The sequence below is a fragment of the Diabrotica virgifera genome, chromosome 4 (genome assembly GCF_917563875.1).
Source record: "Diabrotica virgifera virgifera chromosome 4, PGI_DIABVI_V3a".
Taxonomy (NCBI): domain Eukaryota; kingdom Metazoa; phylum Arthropoda; class Insecta; order Coleoptera; family Chrysomelidae; genus Diabrotica; species Diabrotica virgifera.
In genome coordinates, this window is record NC_065446.1 from 262,722,759 (window position 1) to 262,742,495 (window position 19,737).

The 19,737-nt window shown below is 31.4% G+C and overlaps 1 protein-coding gene across 3 annotated transcripts in view; it reads left to right on the forward strand.

Annotated features, from left to right (window-relative positions):
* Positions 1 to 5,657: 5,657 nt before the first annotated feature.
* Positions 5,658 to 19,737, forward strand: part of LOC114325504 (protocadherin-like wing polarity protein stan) — a 140,610-nt gene continuing 126,530 nt past the window's right edge. For all 3 annotated transcript variants that reach the window (XM_028273577.2, XM_028273568.2, XM_028273587.2), the window contains exon 1: positions 5,658 to 5,896. The gene's annotated coding sequence lies outside the window, so the exon portion shown is untranslated. The remainder of the gene's footprint in view (positions 5,897 to 19,737) is intronic.

Below are 19,737 nucleotides of genomic sequence, written 5' to 3' on the forward strand. Positions count from 1 at the left end.
GTTACCGTAAATTGTCATTAGGTACGTCCGAACCAATACAGACACAGTCGTCGTACCGTATTTGGTATAGCATTCGGCCAGGGATCGAGAGGTCTTGAGTTCGAATCCAGTGCAAGCCTATACTTTTTTTTTTATTTTTTGAAAGCGGTGCGCACAAAATTAGTTTTTTGTTTAAAAAAATTTAAAACAAACTTTTTAAAGTATATTTATTTTTAAGAAATCATATAATAGAAGTATAACTTCTTACGTGCGTACAAAGTACACACACATTATTTTTTTTATTTATTAATTATTCTATATTATTGCTGGTATACATTTTGTTATTAAAGTTATTTTTAGAACAATTTTGTTTGGTTATTAAATATTTTTAAATGACAAATCTTTATACAGTATAGTTTATTCCATGATACTTTTTATTATTATGTTTATGTGACAAAATTATGTTTATTTGGGTTTGGGTTTATCTTTTTTGAAGTTATACTTCTTTAGGCGCGATTGAGAGTAAAATTTTTCATATATCTGCGCACACAGACAGTATGACGTTTAGTTGCTAATCTTTCAAATTATGTATCAGCGCAAATAAGCCATTAAAATAATATATTAGTGTTTTTTAGTAAATGTATTATTTATTATAATCTTGTGTCTTTGGATTTGTCTTCCTTGGGCGTAAAATAATAAAACATCTATTTTTATATTTCACTTGTCACCGTGATGTGTAATTATGTATATCTGAAACGTCAGTAACATGCGCCTTGATGGCCTGGTTGGTAGAGCATTGGACCAGAGATCGAGAAATCGCGAGATTACGGGTTCAAATCCCGGACGATTCATACTTTTTTCTTTTTTTTTAATATCTGGCATTGTTAAGTTTTGGTTAATTTTTGGTAATTATTGTTAATTTTTTGTATTGTAACTGTTAAGTATATTTTTTATTTCGTTAATATTATATAATAGAAGTATAACTTCTTACGTGCGTACAAAGTACACACACACATTCTTTTTTATGTCTTTTCGTTGGTGTTTCATTGGAAGTTCCCCCCCCCCCCTTAAGGCAAATTTCCCCTCCCAAGGCTAATTTCTAAATCCGCTACTGATAGATTAGGCAAGTTATTGGCCGCTCTGTGCATCGAGGTGTAATGCCAATATTAACCCTTAAGTACTAACACCCCGTCTCCCAGACGGCATCGCTTGTCGAAAGTGGGATACCCTTCCTAGAAAATTTTAAAGGTCACCCGTTTATGACTTTTCAAGTTGGGTTGTTCTTTAATAGTATTGAATTCGGCAATTTGCGACAGGTTGTTATTCGAAAGATATGTATTTAGGCTCAAAGTGTGATTTCCGTCTAATAGACGGGGTGTTAGTGTTTGTGCCCAGTTCGTCATTACACATTATGTGCCCCAGTTCGTCAAAAAACATCAAATAAGGGAATAAAGACTCTGAGGAACCTCTTTTGAAATGGTTTGATGAGGTAGAAGACGACATAAGAGAAGTGGAATATTGGAATCAATTTGTGATGAAAATATTGCCACTGACTACCATTGCTACACTGTACTAACTATAGTACCTGTCAGTTTTTTTTTTGTTTTAACATTTTTTAAAACCTGTTTTTTTTTTCATTTTTCTTACTCTTTGTTTAACTCGATTATAAATTTTTATTAAGATTCTTTAATTTGTTTAATTTTTATCACACTTTTTTTCAGGGGTAAAAAGGTACACAAACAATCCTTCCATTCTTGTTATAATGTTTTTTATTTTCATAAATACAGAAAAACTAGATTAATTACTGTGTTTTTTAAATAATCAATACTTTCAGTAAATCATCAAGATATTTTTTTGCATTAAAATATTTAACAAAAACAAAAATTACCACTAAAATGTTAAACCCGTCTGTCAGGCGGTTAGTTATAGTGTTTACGTCATTGATTTAAGATGTTAGTACTTTAAGGGCCGGTTGTTCGAACGCTAATCAACAATGATCACTATCAAATATTTAATTACTGTCACCAACTGTCAATGTCAACTTTGATTGGGTTGCTGAAAACATAATTGATTATAATTATGAGATTAGTTAATCAATTAACATAACAATTATTAACATAATTCATTAACTAATTTCCAGTGGCGGCTCGTCAGAGGAGGCAAGGGAGGCTCAGCCTCCCCATAAATTTTTTACACACTCTACACTGTTTTGTTTATCATGAATCGCGAAAACAACAAGTACAACTCTCACTATTATACAACGTGTAAATTCCATATTATCACTAATTATCCATACGTACGGAGCATTAGCATTAGAACGCATGATCGCGTCTCAGTTTTATTACATATTATTGTAGGCAGGACCCTGGGTTATCCCGAGATGCATGAACGGAGCACGGAGCCGAGAAGCCCAACAGTCTCCGTTGCTAATGCTCCGTGCAGCGCAGCAGGCGTTTAAGGAGACCCGGTCTCCTAACAGTGGCATCTACGGTGCCATCACACGCTGCCCGGAGATATACCAAGGGAGGCAGAATAGCTTATCGGCTCCGTTGCGTGGTTGCGTGCGTCTCGGGACAACCAATTTTAGGGTCCTAACTAAAAATACATAATGAAAAATCTAAAAGTGCGAATTTTGTTATGAAATTTGGTATGTGGGGTTATAATAATATTTGGAACAACTTGCTCAAATAACTTTTTCCGATATCTCTAACTCAAAGCAAAATATCGGTAATTTATGGTGTTTTTGAATTCGCAGTAGGCCGCATTTAGAATTAAAAAAATTCAGTTGAGTATCTTAAAAAATTTGAAGCTTCATTATGTATAGACTGCAAAACTTTAAATCTGTATTTATTTTGATATGCGAGGTATCTATTTACAAATAGATGGAATTGTTAACAAATAAACGACACAAACTTTGGTATTAAACTTTTACAATTAGACTAACTATTTTTAAAATGATATGATATAATGAAATTATGAATTAGGATGATATTATGAAATGTAAATAAAAAATGGTCAAAAAATGGGGCCTTAAATTACATTTTTTGGCGCATTTTTTTGCTAGTGCAAATTTGTCTAGATATTTTAAAATTAGGTATAGCCTCCCCTATTGTAAAAATCACCAGCCGCCACTGCTAATTTCATAATTGTAATCCATAATTATGTTTTTAGCAACCCAAACAAAGCTGACATTGACAGTTGGTGACAGTAATTAAATATTTGATAATGATCACTTTTGATTAGCGTTCGAACAACCGGCCCTATATCGCACCTTGAAAACCATATGGCAATATCTGCAATTTTTTCATGAAATGACCTTTGAATGTGGTCTAATAAGAAAAAAAATCTATTTTTTAATGCTATATAGCAGCGTCTGCAAAAAATTTTAATTTCGGCACCAGAAAGATACATCCCTATGGCTTTTGTCAAAAATCGGTTCTTCTTTTTATACCATCAGGCATTATCTGCAGTAGTTGATGCTCTACGGTTCTAAAATTGGAAAAAAAAACCCCAGATCTATATGGCAGTATGTGCAAAATGTGACCCACGCTCGTAAAATGAAAGCAAGATCTACTAAGGAAACATCCTTTGAATGCAACAAAACAGAGTGCTGCATAGAGATTTGATTGCAACACTGGAAATAAGCGACAAGACTATAACAAATTGATATACAACGTCGTACTGCAGATCCCAAAAGAAAAGCGAATTATAACCGACAGACATTATATAAGCGACAAATTATAATATGCAAGACTTTGATTAAGTGTTAACACTAAAAATTTGTAATAAATAAGTACAATCAATAAAAAACTGTTATTTTATATGAATTTTTACTGTATCATGGGCGAAAATTGATATATTTTTTAATACCATATGGCCGTATGTGCTAAAATACCTATTTCCTGGGGGAAATTTTACGTACTTCTTAATTCATATAAAAATATGTAAAATTAAAGACAACTGTGCCAAATATCAGGTTTGCAGCTTAATTTTTGGAATTACAGTAAATAAAATTAACTTTAAAAAAACTTAAAATGCTCATAACTCAATATTATGATTTTTGCAGTTACTGCCCTATGGTTTTCAAGGTGCGATATATGGGTTAAGGATTGAGTGGTCTAGGCTAGCCATCTTTGTCTGTCACATGCGCGGGATCGCTTGGTGAAAAGAGATTAATAGGGCTTTTCATCGATTGTCATTTGTTTCGAGCTTCTGTCATGTGTCACATAATATTAATATATTTACGCCATACGTCTTTGGTTTGTATCATTGTTACATACCAATAACGTATGACGTAGATATATTAATATGTATTATGTGACACATGACAGAAGCTCGAAACAAATGACTGTGAATGAAAAGCCCTATAGACCACCGATCGATTGCTTCCGCGTTACGCTTTTTTGCTCAGTATGCGTTGTCTACCCTTAATATGTGTATGGTTTTCCCCCATGTCTACAGTCGGAAAAATGAAAGAATAAGGCTTTTCATCGATTGTCATTTGTTTCAAGCTTCTGTCATATGTTGTATAATCTGTGTATAGGGCTTTTCATTCACAGTCATTTGTTTCGAGCTTTTGTCATGTGTCACATAATATTAATATATCTACGTCACACGTTATTGGTATATACAATAATACAAATCCAGGCGTATGGCGTAGATATATTAATATTATGTGACACATGACAGAAGCTCGAAATAAATGGCAATCGATGAAAAGCCCTATACGAATATTTACAGATTATACAACATATGACAGAAGCTCGAAACAAATGACTGTGAATGAAAAGCCCTATACCCATGAACGATCAACGATCACATCAATCACTTATTTTGTATTTGCTGCCTTTTTCTATAAATAACAAACGTTTGTTATAGAAGAAGATAGCAAATACAAAATATAAGTGATTGATGTGATCGTTCATATGGGCATAGGGCTTTTCATTCACAGTCATTTGTTTCGAGCTTCTGTCATGTGTCACATAATATTAATATATCTACGTCGTACGTTATTGGTATATACCAATGATGCAAACCAAAGACGTATGACGTAGATAATTAATATTATGTGACACATGATAGAAGCTCGAAACAAATGACAATCGATGAAAAGCCCTATTCTTTCATTTTTCCGACTGTATACTTCTTTCCAATAGGGCTTTTTATTGATTGTCATCTGTTTCGAGCGTCTGTGCATCTGTTAATAATTAATTATTAATATACACGGTGTATACAACATATGACAGAAGCTCGAAACAAATGACTGAATGAAAAGCCCTATAGGTTCCTAATGATATAATACAAATAGATACCTTTGAAAAATCAAAAACTAGAATTATTATGTAGGGAAATATAAAGTTTTGTACGTATTGCAGGATCAAAACTGAAAAATAATGAGATTGAACAAATTTATAATACTGAAATTTAAGTAGGTACATTCAGGAACACTATTTTATCATTTTTAGATCATTTTTCGTAAATGAATGTACATATGACAAAAACAAAATTACTTTCCCGGGATCTAAAATTTTAGTCATAATCATTGATCGACTGTCTCGCCATCTACGCGCCGAAAGTAAAAGTTTTTTATCCTCGCCGCCAGGATTATTACTCCGGAGTTAAATTTTCTGCATTATCCTTACTCCGGCTAACCGGAATAATAAAAACATGAAGAAAATATAAAAGCCTCAAAATGGCAGCGTAGTTCGTCCGTGTTAGATGCAACGCACCACAATCTTCGAAAATAATGCCGTTTGTGAGGAAAACTAAATATTTTCGTGAATGAAAACTGTAACTAAATCGTCAGTGTTTTTGTGTTCATAGATATTTTTTAGTTTTTGTATTGTTGGTGTATTTTGAGTAGCAGGTGTCATTGCACTTTTGTGTGAAAGTACCTATAACTAGGATTTTAGCCTAGGTAAGTAAATTTTTTTGAATTATCTAAACATGAGCGTTAAAATTTTATGACTAATATATTACCTTGTTTCTGTTCTTACCTAACGTAGGTATTACATACTTATCTTTTGTCCATAATATTCGGTACCTACTCTTGGATCTGTGGTATTTAATTTTCCTTGTTTGTTTATAGCTGGTTTTAAATCTAGGTATTTGATGTTGGTATCATTATTAAATTTTTTACAATCTCAGGTCATCTCGTGTAAGATTTTTCGTTTTTGAGGAACTTTTAAGTACCTATTTTCTTGTATGAAATATTTTTTTATCAACATTTTCTGGTACAATGTTTGTAATAACAAGAAAAATAGAAATCCGTAAAAATCATTATATCGATGTCACTTTATAATGGCACCAAAGAGTACCTACCATAATAAATATTTTGAATTTTGAATAGGTATCTATAAGTACAATTTGTGGAGGACTTAGAAATAGGAGAATGAGTGTTATATAGGTTTAAAGTAATACCAGTTATTATCTAAGATACAATTGTTGCTGGTGTGAAATTACATAAACAAGGGATCTACAATCTACCTGTTTTATGAGATGACCCCTTGTTTATGTAATTTCGCACCTCTAACAACTAACAATAGCACCCTTTGAATTTAATATTAATGAATCTTTTAGATAGCTAGTTTAAAATTTAATGAAACATGCAAAAAGTATGAAATTTTGTAGCAGTAAGGTATGAAAGAAAAGATTCTGGGACAGATAATAATTATTGTAAAGGTAAAACAAGGGAGTAGGTATAACTATTGAAAACAGACAACGTACTAAGGGAATAAAGGGAATGAAAGAAATTATTTTTCTTCCTTTAACTACCTACCTACCTACTATGTCTTATTAGTCTGGGCTGATTATCTTGGGAAAAGTTATTTACCAGCAATTTTATTGCTGGAATCGAATCTTATGATTGTATATATTAATAATATAGGTATGCAAAGTCCGCAGATAGTGTGCTACTTTTTTTATAAACAAAATGGCGCCCGAAAATCGTGTTTTTTTTTCAATTATTGCTCTATAACTCCGAAGATTTTAACTTTACAACAAAAACACTCAAATAAAAATTCACCGCAATTAAATTCTGCATAGAGATATGTTTTTTCCGATCTACTCCGATGAAAATTTTCCTCGGAAAATCGGGTTTTAAAAAAAAATAGTTATAAACAAATTAACGTTTATCAGAAAGGTTTTATTATATTCTAATTTTAAAAAATAGTTAAAATGGGTATTTCAAATATCTTGAAAATGAATGTTTTAAAACTTTTTTACAACCATTTGCAAAAAACTTATGAAACAGCAAAGTAAACAAACGATTTCTGCGTTGTTTATAATTTTTTTAAATTCTTTCAAAGCGTAAAAGTGAGTTTAAAGTACGAGCTAATTACTTACAAAAAATATCGATTATTAGTTTAATGGTTATATTTTAATTAAAGAGTATAAATATTTTTTTTGTAATTTACACGCGCGAAAGTAGACTAATACAGTACCGTAGCTATGTATTATGTATTATACCCGTCCACATACACAACTCGCGCGAGTTTAAAGCGTGTCAGTCGCTTCGAGTGAACATCTCCGGCTCTGTATCAAGCCTACTTTCGCGCTAAAAATTACAAAACAAAGTATTTTTAATCTTTGATTAAAATAGAACCATGGAACTAATATTTGATATGCTTTGTGAGTAATTAGATTGTACCACAGACTTACTTTTAAGCTTTAAAACAATTAAAACAGATTATAAACAACGCAGCAATCGTATATTTACTTTGCTGTTTCATAACTTTTTTGCAAATGGTTGGAAAATTTTTTTGAAGCATTCATTTTCAAGACCTTTGAAATACTCATTTTAAGTATTTTTTAAAATTAGAATATAATAAACAATTTCTGAGAAATGTTAATTTGTTTATAACTATTTTTTTAAACATTTAAAGATTATGCAAAAAAATAAAAAAATAATATTTTGTCGACAAAATATTAAATAGGATCACATCTTTATAATCTTTCTAAGTTTGATCAATGTCTCATGATTATTTTGGTTTTTATTGCGACTGTAAATTGTTAATTAACAATTGAATTGTTGCTAAAATATTCGTTTAATTTTCACCGACTTCTGCAGTTATAATCTATACCAAGAAAGCTTTTATTTCACCAAGTTATTTAATTATTGATAAATAATTACTTGCCCAAAAAATTTATTTGAAAATTCGAGATTTTGTTGGGAAAACCCACATTTTCCAAGGAAAATTTTCGTCGGAGCAAATCGGGAAAAACATGCCTATATGTAGAATTAAATTGGGGTAAATTTTTATTTGAGTGTTTTTAGTGTAAAGTTAAAATCTTCGGAGTTATAGACCAATAATTGAAAAAAACACGATTTGGGGGCGCCATTTTGTTAATAAAAAAAGTAGCACACTATCTGCGGACTTTGCATACCTATATTATTAATATATAGGATCATAATATTCGATTCCAGCAATGAAATTGCTGGTAAATAACCTTTCTTTGTACTTTACTAATTAGACCAGCGTATTATAACTATTTTTTTTTCAAAATTTAATAATTATGCAAAAAAACGAAAAATTTATATTTTGTCGATAAAATATTAAATAAGCATCTCATCTTTATAATCTTTATAAGTTTGATCAATGTATCATGATTATTTTGGTTATTATTGCGATCGTAAATTGTTAATTAACAATTGAATTGTTGCTAAAATATTCGTTTAATTTTCACCGGCTTCTGGAATTACAATATATACCAAGAAAGCTTTGATGTCACTAAGTTATTTAATTATTGATTAATATTTACTTACCTAAAACTTTATTTGAAAATTAGAGTTTTTGTTGGGAAAACCCGCATTTTGCGAGAAAAATTTTCGTCGGAGCAAATCGGGAAAAACATATCTCTATGCAGAATTTAATTGCGGTGAATTTTTATTTGGGTGTTTTTGTTGTAATGTTTGGGTGTTTTTGTAAATCTTTGGAGTTATAGAGCAATTATTGAAAAAAATACGATTTGTCGGCGCCATTTTGTTTATAAAAAAAGTAGCACACTATCTGCGGACTTTGCATACCTATATTATTAATATATAGGATCTTATAATTCGATTCCAACAATAAAATTGCTGGTAAATAACTTTTCCATGAATTTTGCTAATTAGCCCAGAGTATATAGCTTTTTGCCAATTGTTAGACGAAATTTTTGATATTGAGTCATTCAGTTGATTGTTGATAAATAGCTACAAGATTAAATGGGGTAATTGTTTGAGTGTTGAACTATGACGGCATGACGGGAGTTTTGAAAACAACTATTTTTATAGTATTTTTGACTAATAAAAGCAAGGAATATAATAGACACAAGCACGAAAAAATCATCAGGAACAAAACCCCAACATATAGTGGATATTTTGAACCAAACCGGCCGAGAAAAAGTGGATTCATTTTATTGTCAAAACAAGAAAGTAAATACCTACTTTAGACCAGGGCCGAATTAGCCTCTGAAATGCTAAAAAGTAAAAAAAAAGAAATAGTAACGAGATGGAGCCCATTGAAAGTGGAAGAAAATATAACAAGAATTAAAGGAAAAATAATTTACGGGAGATCTGAGGTGGGGAAGTGAAAGGTGGTGAGTTTTTAAGGGTAAAAATTGGTTTATTACGATTTACGGCAAAACTACAACTCCAATGGAAAAAAGTTAAATGACAAAGTTGTAAGCAATGAAAAGATCTACAAGTTTTCTATTTACACTTTTTTGCAGAACCTTAAAATTTATGCAAAAAATTTAAATAACCGAGTTTTTGATTTTTATCTTCCACAAAAAAAAAATTCACGAAATTTGGTGAAACTCTGTCTCTGTCTCTGTTTTTAGAATTTTCTGGACCGGACCTGGAACAAAAAGAATTATATATATATATATATATATATATATATATATATATATATATATATATATATATATATATATATATATCGTAGGAGGAATGTAAACAATGTGAAATTCACACTGGGATTGCAGTACGGTTAAGATAGGAATGCACATTCAGTGTTGCCACAGTTCCTGTGCGACGCTCTTGAGAGAGCAATCAACAACTGGTGAAGACCGACAACCGTGTGCGTTTATTTCCCATTACAAATGTATTGCATTAGTGAACTTATCTTAGCTATACTGCATTCTCGGTGTGAATTTCTCAATAGATGTTGCGGCGTCTCTTCACTCGACAATATATTGGGTAGGACAAGGTGTCCTACCCAATTCCATTCAAGCGACGTGATTTTTTCGATATCGTCTGTAGTTTTTATTCCACGACATATTTTTTTTTTCATTTGAAATTCGATCTCCCAGAGAGACACCCAACATCTGGCGCTTCATTTTAATGCGCCACGGTTTAATTTACCAAATGCTGTCCAGGCTAATCCTATGCAACGTGAGAACTCACATGTCAGGTTATCTCTGCCCAAACAAATTTTATGTCCTAAGTACTTTTGGCCCTTATTTCTCGCCATGGTCGTCTTCATATGATCAATCCGGTTCTGAGTTTCTGAGGCTTCACATTGTTTCTTTGAGCAGTATTCGTTTTTACGATTGGTAGGTTTGTACAGGACTTATATTATCATTCCAAAATAAAAGCAACTCATATTCATTTAATTTTTAAATATCTTAAAACAAACATTGCCTGTTGTTGTAAATAACTAGGTGACACAAATTTCCCAATATAATACACTTGTTTCAAGATCACCTTAGTCAGCTATTTTGATATAATTATTTCATTAGGTCGAATCGTGTCAACAATCATAATAAACAATTGGGATTGATTATAGATACGTAACAAGTAAATAAAGAGATCATTCATTATTCAGCATTCATTATTCAACCATCAAGGTAGTTATAATATAGACTTTCGTCCACCAACTTGTTACTGATAATAAGTAGTAGTGTTCAATAAATAAAGTATGAACAAATAGTGTATTCCTAACAACCAACCCTCTTCTCAGAGTAACTACCCCCTTTACGAAACGTATTCTATTATAGGTTGCTAACCTTGCCAATCACCCTCCACATTTTATCCAGGCTTGGGACCGGCTGTGGTAACCGCAGCAGAAACACGACCCGACACAGAGAGGACAAAAAGATTGCTCGAAACAGCGGAGATGAAAACCCTTCGAAAAATCGATGGTAAAACTCTATGGGACATAGCTAGAAGTATAGATATGTATGACTGAGATGGAATGACCACATAAGCCGTATATGACGGTTTGCTCGAGGTCGCACGTCAGTTTTTGATGTCACGCCCAGGTGCCACAAAAATGGCTACCACTGAAGATCAGTACGTTCTTTAAAGGTAAAATATTGCAAAATCTCTAAATTTTAAAGAACCGCTTGGATTGACATGAAATTTGGCATACACAGAGCTAATAGGTCAAAGAAAAAAAGTGATATTGTGCCGATGTGTGCTTTTGCGCTAGGGGTAAGTTTCCCCCTTTTGGGGGTGAAAAATATATGTTCGAAGTAAATCCGGAAATGGATAAAATGACTAATTCTAAGCAACTTTTTTGTTCTATATAGTTTTTTCACGAAGTTAACATTTCTCGAGTTATTTGCGAGTAAATATGTTAATTTTTCTACAAAATAACCACGTCAGACGGTTTTTCGCAAATAACTCAAAAAGTAAGTATTTAATCAAGTATATTCAAATGGGAAATAAGCCACAATTTTACCTAAAAATGATTTTATTAACGTTTCGACGCCCAAGTCGGGTGTCGTTGTCAAAATACAAAATAATACTAAATAAATAAAAATGTTGTTGCTTAGTAAAAAATTCTTCTAATAATTTATTTAATCTGACTCATTTATATCGGCAATTCAGACACGTATTATACATTTTAAAGTAGACGACTTTAAAATGATATTGCCAATATTGATGAGTTGCGTTCCTGGGACGACTTTACTAAAAGATAGTTCATTCGATTACATGAAATCAATCCCAACTCAAGAATATCCGCCACAAAAAATCATAGCATGTGATCTGTCTTTAAAAAGACAACCAAATGCAACGGTGGTACTGAAATTCTCGCGTTAGAGATTCCATAGTAAATATTTCCATTTGAATATACTTGATTATAAAAATGCCACAAGAAAATAGCTTCAGAACAACATTAAGTAAGTATTTGGTTGAAAAAAAATCGTATCAAAAATATAGCACGTAAACAACTGAAAAACATGGTGTATGTATTAGGTCACTATACCTATTAGAAGCAGAGTTATAGCTAATGAAAAATAGGTTCATATTCGTCAAATTCCAAATCGAATATTTTAACTTGCCATAACCAAAAAACGAAGCACTTTTTTGGGGAAAATTCATTTTAACTTTTTTAAAGTGTTCTGAAAAATGCCTATTTTTGTTTTTAAAAAAAATTTTAGCATCAAAAGTAAACAAGTTACGCTCAAAATAAAGTTGGTCACTTTTTTTTGGTAAGAAATCGGGTAAATCACCCCATAATTAGCATTTCCATTGAACTTAATTGTTACCACTTCACAAGTTTTTTACTCGCGTATGTATTGATCATATGATCTGTAAGTTTCATTGGTTCAAAGTCCTTATTTTGAAAGAGCTGTAGTTAAAAGGGCTTGAACAAGTCACTTATCACGAGTGTATGCAAATTTAGAAACACCGAATCTTAACCAATTTTTGTCTTAAAGAAAAATAAAGAAATACAAAATATTCAGAAAAGTAAAGCAGACTTTTTTTATTGTTCAAGATTTTGTTATTTTAAAAAAAAGCATTTTTATCAAAATTAAAATTTTTAAAAATTTTACTTTAAAACTAAATTTTTTCAAAAATAAGCACTTTGAATGGATGAAATTTACAGATCATATAAACACAACATAAGTAAAGTAACTTGTGAAGCGGTAACGATTAATTTCATTTAACTTGCTAATTGGGCGGTGATCTTCCTGATTTTTTTGCCAAAACAAAAGGGACCAACTTTATTTTGAGCGTAACTTGCTTACATTTGATGCTAGAAATTTTTTTTATAAAAACAGAAATAAAGCTTTTTCTAAACACTTTAAAAAAGTTATAATGTGTTTTCCCCAAGAATGCTTCATTATTTGGATATTTCACATTGAATTATTCTATTTGGAATTTTTCGAATATGAACCTATTTTTCATTAGCTACAACTCTCTTTTTGCTAGGTATAGAGACCTAATATATACACCGTTTTTTTTCACTTTTTTATAGGCTATAGTTTTGCTAAGAATATTTTTTTCGACAAAATGCTTACGTTTTGAGTTATTTGCGAAAAAACGTCTAAAAACGTGCTTATTTTGTTATTTTGTTGAAAAATGAACATATTCACTTGCAAATGACTCGAAAAGTGTTGATTTGGTGAAAAACTCTAGAACAAAAGTTGCTTAAAATTAGTCAGTTTATCCATTTCAGGACTTATCTTGGACATATATTTTTTCACCCCCGAGATGGGGCGAAACTCACCCCCAGGGCAAAAGCACACATCGCCACCATATCACTTTTTTTCTTTGACATGTTAACTATGCGTATGCCAAATTACATGTCAATCCAAACGGTTTTTTAAAATTTACAGCATAAACCGTGAAAGAATGTACTAGATAACGTGAAAAAATCCACGATCGCCTATTGGCTGAAGCTTCACGAGATAGCTGAGACAGTAGGCATAAGATCGCGTTAGTCATATCCTGCATGAGATGTTTTGGAATGAGAAAGCTGTCGGCGCGATGAGTGCCGCCGTGCCGCGGTTTCGCATTCAGGTTAACTAGCTCCACAATGAGACCACTTCAGAGCAATGTCTGATGCTGTTTAAGCGTACCTAATCTGAAGGAGTTTTTACGTTGCTTCACAACTGTCGACGAAACTTGGATCTACCGGTTCTCACCAGAAACCAAGAAACAGTCGACATAGTGGACGTCACTCGTGAATGTGCTCCGTAGAAGGCGAAGACACTCCTGTAGAAAATACTGCACAAATATTTAGAGAGAGTAATTAAATAAATCTCGGAAAAGTATTTCCTAGACACTAGTTAAAAAAAATATAAAATTAGTAGACGTGCGCACTATGCACGTAACACTCTTACTCTGGGCTAATTAGCAAAATACAAGAAAAAGTTATTTACCAGCAATTTTATTGCTGGATTCGAATCTTATGATTGTATATATTAATAATATAGGTATGCAAAGTCCTCAGATAGTGTGCTACTTTTTTTATAAACAAAATGGCGCCCGAAAATCGTGTTTTTTTTTCAATTTTTGCTCTATAACTCCAAAGATTTTAACTTTACGTTTTTTCTTTTAAAAGAAGCGCCCTGTCGCGCTTTTTTTCCAATACCGTTTTCATTATTTAATTTAATTTAATATTTCCCGAGATATTCCATTTGTTTATAAGCCAAAACATTGTTTATAATTTTAAAATATTCCTGAAGCCGCTTAAATAGTCCAATTTCAATTCTGTAAAGTAAATTAGATAGGTACAGTGTCTTTTTATACAAAAAGCATAGTTATTCTTATGTACCATAATCATTGTGGTTCAACAATTCAATTATTGCTAAACTGTTCATTCAATCTCCATTGACTTCTGGAATTATAATCTATACGAAAAGAGCTTTTATATTACCAAGTTATTTAATTATTGATAAACAATCACTTATCTAAAATTTTAGTTGAAAATTAAAGATTTTCTTGGAAAAACCCGCATTTTCCAGGCAAAATTTTTGTCGAAGTAAATCGGGAAAAACAAGTCTCTATGCAGAATTTAATTTCGGTAAATTTTTATTTGGGTGCTTTTGGTGTAAAGTTAAAATCTTTAAAAAAAGTAGCACACTATTTGCGGACTTTGCATATATATTATTAACCCTTAAACGCCCAAGGGTGGGTAAAAAATGTCCACCTAATGCGTATTCCCTTGTAACATATTTATTACGTGTTTAAAATTTTTTCAAAAATTATTTATTCTTAAAAAGACAGCCCTTTATCGAATGTTAATTTGGTTCTACCGATATTTTTGAAAATACAAGTAATATCTTGAGTTAAATATGGGTGTGTACAAAAAGTACACCCTTGGTAAAACTTGTTACTAAAGGTTTCTATATAATTTCTCGTTGGTAGGAACATAATCCATATAATTATCGACGTATATTTACATAATCGACATAACTATCCGCCAATGACGAGACTGAAAGGAAGAATGTGGAGAAAATCGACAAATCTGAATTACTGGCTTTTACTGGTATGTTAATTTTGATGTACATTGTAATTTTATTGTAAGGTTTGTAAATTGTTTATATTGATATTTTAGAAGATGCTGTGTTTATTAAGTATAAGATTCTTAAGTTTAAGCCATTTCCAACAACTCTTAATAAATATATTAGCTATTTTCTAGGTGGACATTTTTTACCCACCCTTGGGCATACATGGAACCTAAAAAAGGTTGGGCGTTTAAGGGTTAATATATACAATCATAAGATTCGATTCCAGCAATAAAATTGCTGGTAAATAACTTTTCCCAAAAATCGCCTATTCTCCGATAATCTGCCTAGACTATCTTGAATTCTTGTGTGAAACACCAACTTACAGTCCCTTACTATTTTCTGCTTTTGTTAAATACTCTCTATCTATAGCGCATTTCTGGAATACAATCCTACTGTTTCAATTATCTTCGTGTCAAAAGTCTATTAAAAAGCAAAAAAAGTAATTACGAATAACAAGATAGCATCAAATTCATTATGTGTTAGTTGTGTAATGGCTTTTGCAGAAATTCTAAAACACATTTTCCGCTTAACCGACTGCCTGATCAATACGAGTGGCACAATGGCGATTCCTACTATTCAACGCGAAATTCAATTTAAACTCTATTAATAATCCAATGAGCCTTTTGGAGACAAACCACTGCACTTTAATGAAATTAGAGAAAGAGACATGATGTGCTGATGTGCTCTAGATACAGTTTTGTCTACTGACGATGTTGTTTCTCTATACCCATACTATACGGATGAAAATATTTAATTCAGAGAAATTAGAATAAAAAGAATATGTTTGAGATTTAGTAGTCGAGGAAATGAAGCTGAAAAAATGGCAAAACCTCGCAATTTTTTCGTCCAGCATCGATTTGTACAAAAATTTGGGATTAGGCTCATTTCACCCTCTAGTTCATTTTCTATATTGAGCCGTTGTTCCACGCTTTTGGTTTTTTAAGGGTGAAAACTACTACTAAAAAAACTACTTGTAAAAAATTATAAAACAACATTTTAAACTTTAATATTGTCAACATTTGGTTCTTATTAGTTACATAATGATTCTTTTATGCTTTAAGATATACTATCATAATATTTCAACCCTTAAAACCACCCTTGTTGGAGCTATATATAAAAAATTACTTATCCTAAAAGAATAATTTCGGCTTGCATCGATTTACATAAAAATTTGGGATTAGGATCATCTCACCCTGTACTTCATATTCTATATCAGCGGTTCTCAATCTTTTTGTGTCATGTAACACCAAATACTTTTTATTATTTTTGATACCTCCTAACTGAAATAGGTACATATCTAACTAGGTAATCTAATTAACTATAATAGTGGTGCTGATTTTGCCTATTTTTTCGTTTTGTGTACCACCTCAAAAAATGAAATGTACCACCAGTGGTACATGTACCACAGATTGAGAATCGCTGTTCTATATCATGTTCAAGGGCGTCGATTATTTTTAGGGGTGTAAACTACCCCTTATTTTCAAAAATAAAAAACATTGTAAACTTTAATATGGGTAAAATTTGGTTGTGATTGGCTAAAAATAATGATTATTTTATGCTTTAGGATTTAGGATATAATATCATAATATTTCAACCCTTAAAAACCACCCGTAAGAACATTGCAATTTTTATAAGTAGATAATTTAATAGGTCGATAGAAAAAAAAGTGGAATTAAAGAATTACAAAAACATTTATTTACACAAAAATACGAATTTACAAAAATGTAGAAGTACAAATACAAAAATAGTTTCATCTTCCAGTATACGAACCAGTTCTGTGGTATTATACATGCATTGAAAATGTTCCATAAGCGGACTATTCGAATATTTCGAAAAAAAAAATCGTTTTATAAACATTGCTCCTTCATTTTTGGCGATAAAAAGTTTTTTTTTAATGGTTTTGTAGGATTTTTGAAGAGCTATAAGACTGTGTAAATTAAATTCCGTAAGATCCCTTAGTTTTTAATTGGGGTGGGTTTAAAGGGCTTGAATAAGGGGTAGTTTGCTCGTAAATCGAAGATTTAAATAGCTATATCTCGCTAACTATTTACTTACTTACTTATTCCTCTTCACTCCATGCGGAGCATAGGGCGTCAACTGTCTGCCTCCATTCTGTCCTATCCTTTGCAAAAATCTTTATTTCTGCCCAGGTTTTCCCAATAGCACTTATTTCTTTGTCCACACTTCTTTTCCACGTTTCTACGGGTCTTCCTGGTCTTCTCTTGCCATGTGGTGTGTATTTTAGGGCTTGCCCGCTAACTATTTACTGTAATGAAAATATAATTTTAGTTATTAAAAAAGCTACAATTTAGTAATCTATTATTTTTTTCGTATCTCCATTATTTTCAGAGATATTTTGAAGCGAAAAATACGAAATTGCAAAAATCACTTTTTCTTTAAACTTAAATTTTTCTAAAATTAGGCCTTTTAAATAGGTCAAACTTCTTGGGTGTATTGACAATACAAATATAAAAGGAATTACAGAAAGGTTAAGACCAATTTTTAATTAGGAGGGTAGTTATGGGGTTATTTTCACTGGTTTTTTCGTAGAGAAAAGCAAGTACCGACATTCTTTTGATCATAAGTCGCTCTATTTTCATACTAGAAATTTCTTATTATTATTCTTTGAAAGTTTTAATTGTATACTTGAAAAAAGATAATTTAAGTTTTTCTCGAAAAATGCAAAGTTTTCCCGTTATTTGGCTTTGAATATTTCAAATTATGCATTTGACGAGAAAAGCTAACCTTTAACATGCCGTATCTCGGTTTGTATTGATCTTAAAGATATTATAGAAAAAGAATTTGGTTTGTGTTTCTAAAAGATTAGTACATTCTTTCACGGTTTTTGCTTTAAATTTTAAAGAACCGCTTGGATTGACATGAAATTTCGCATACGCATAGCTTACATGTCAAAGAAAAAAAAGTGATATTGTGCCGACGACGTGTGATTTTGCCCTGGGGGTGACTTTCACCCCTCTTGGGGGTGAAAAAATATATGTCCAAAATAAGTCCGGAAATGGGTAAACTGACTAATTTTAAGTAACTTTTGTTCTATAGAGCTTTTTCGCCAAGTCAACACTTTTCCAGTTATTTACTAGTGAATATGTTCAGTTTTCAACAAAATAACCACATTTTTAGACGGTTTTTCGCAAATAACTTTTGTCGAAAAAAACGTTCTTAGCCAAAATATTGCCTGTAAAAAAGTAAAAAAAAAATGGTGTACGCGTTAGGTCACTGGACCTTGTAGAAACAGAGTTATAGCCAATGAAAAATAGATTCACATTCCCCAAATTTCAAATAGAATATTTCGACGTGAAATATCCAAAAAATTAAGCACTTTTTGTAGAAAACCCATTGTAACTTTTTTAAAGTGTTTAAAAAAAGCTTTATTTCTGTTTCTATAAAAAGTTTCTAGCATTAAATTTAAGCAAGTTAAGCTCAAAATAAAGTTGGTCCCTTTTGCTTTGGCAAAAAAATCGGGAAGACCACCCCCTAATTAGCAACTTAAATGAAATTAATCGTTACCGATCCACAAATTATTTTACTTATGTTGTGTTTATATATGATCTGTAAGTTCCATCGATTCAAAGTGCTTATTTTTAAAAAAATTTGGTTTTAAAATAAAATTTTTAAAAATTTTTATTTTGACAAATATGCTTTTTTTCAAAATAACTTAAAAATTGTTACAGATATCAAAAATCTCGATAAACAAAAAAAGTCAGCATTGCTTTTCTGAATATCATGTATTTTTTTTGTTTTTCTGTTAGACAAAAATTGATTAAGATTTGGTGTTTCTAAATTTGCTACATTCGTGACACGTTCAACCCCTTTTATTTACAGCCCTTTCAAAAATAATGACTTTGAACCGATGAAACTTACAGATTATATAAACTATACATACACGAGTCAAAAAACTTGTGAAGTCTTATCAATTAAGTTCATTTGAGATACTAATTAGAGGGTGATTTTTCCGAGTTTTTTATCAAAAAAAAGGGACTAACTTTATTTTGAGCGTAACTAGTTTACTTTTGATGCTAGAAATTTTGTTTATAAGACAAAAATGAAGCTTTTTTTAAACACTTTAAATAAGTCGTAATAACTTTTCCCCGAAATGTGCTTCATTTTTGGTTATTTCACGTTAAAGTATTCCATTTGGAATTTGACGAATATGAACCTATTTTTCATTAGCTATAACTCTGCTTCTACCTTGTACAGAGACGTGATATATACACCATTTTTGAAATTTTTTACAGGCTATATTTTTGCTAAGAATGTTATTTCGACAAAATACTTACTATTTGAGTTATTTTCGAGAAACCGTCTAAAAGCGTGGTTATTTTGTTGAAAAAATGAACATACTTAGGTACTGGCAAATAACTCGAAAAGTATTGACTTAGTGAAAAAACTCTATAGAACAAAAGTTACTTAAAATTAGTCAGTTTATCCATTTCCGGACTTACTTTGGATGAACATTTTTTCACCCCCAAGAGGGGGTGAAAACCACCCCCCGGGCAAAAGCACATATCGGCA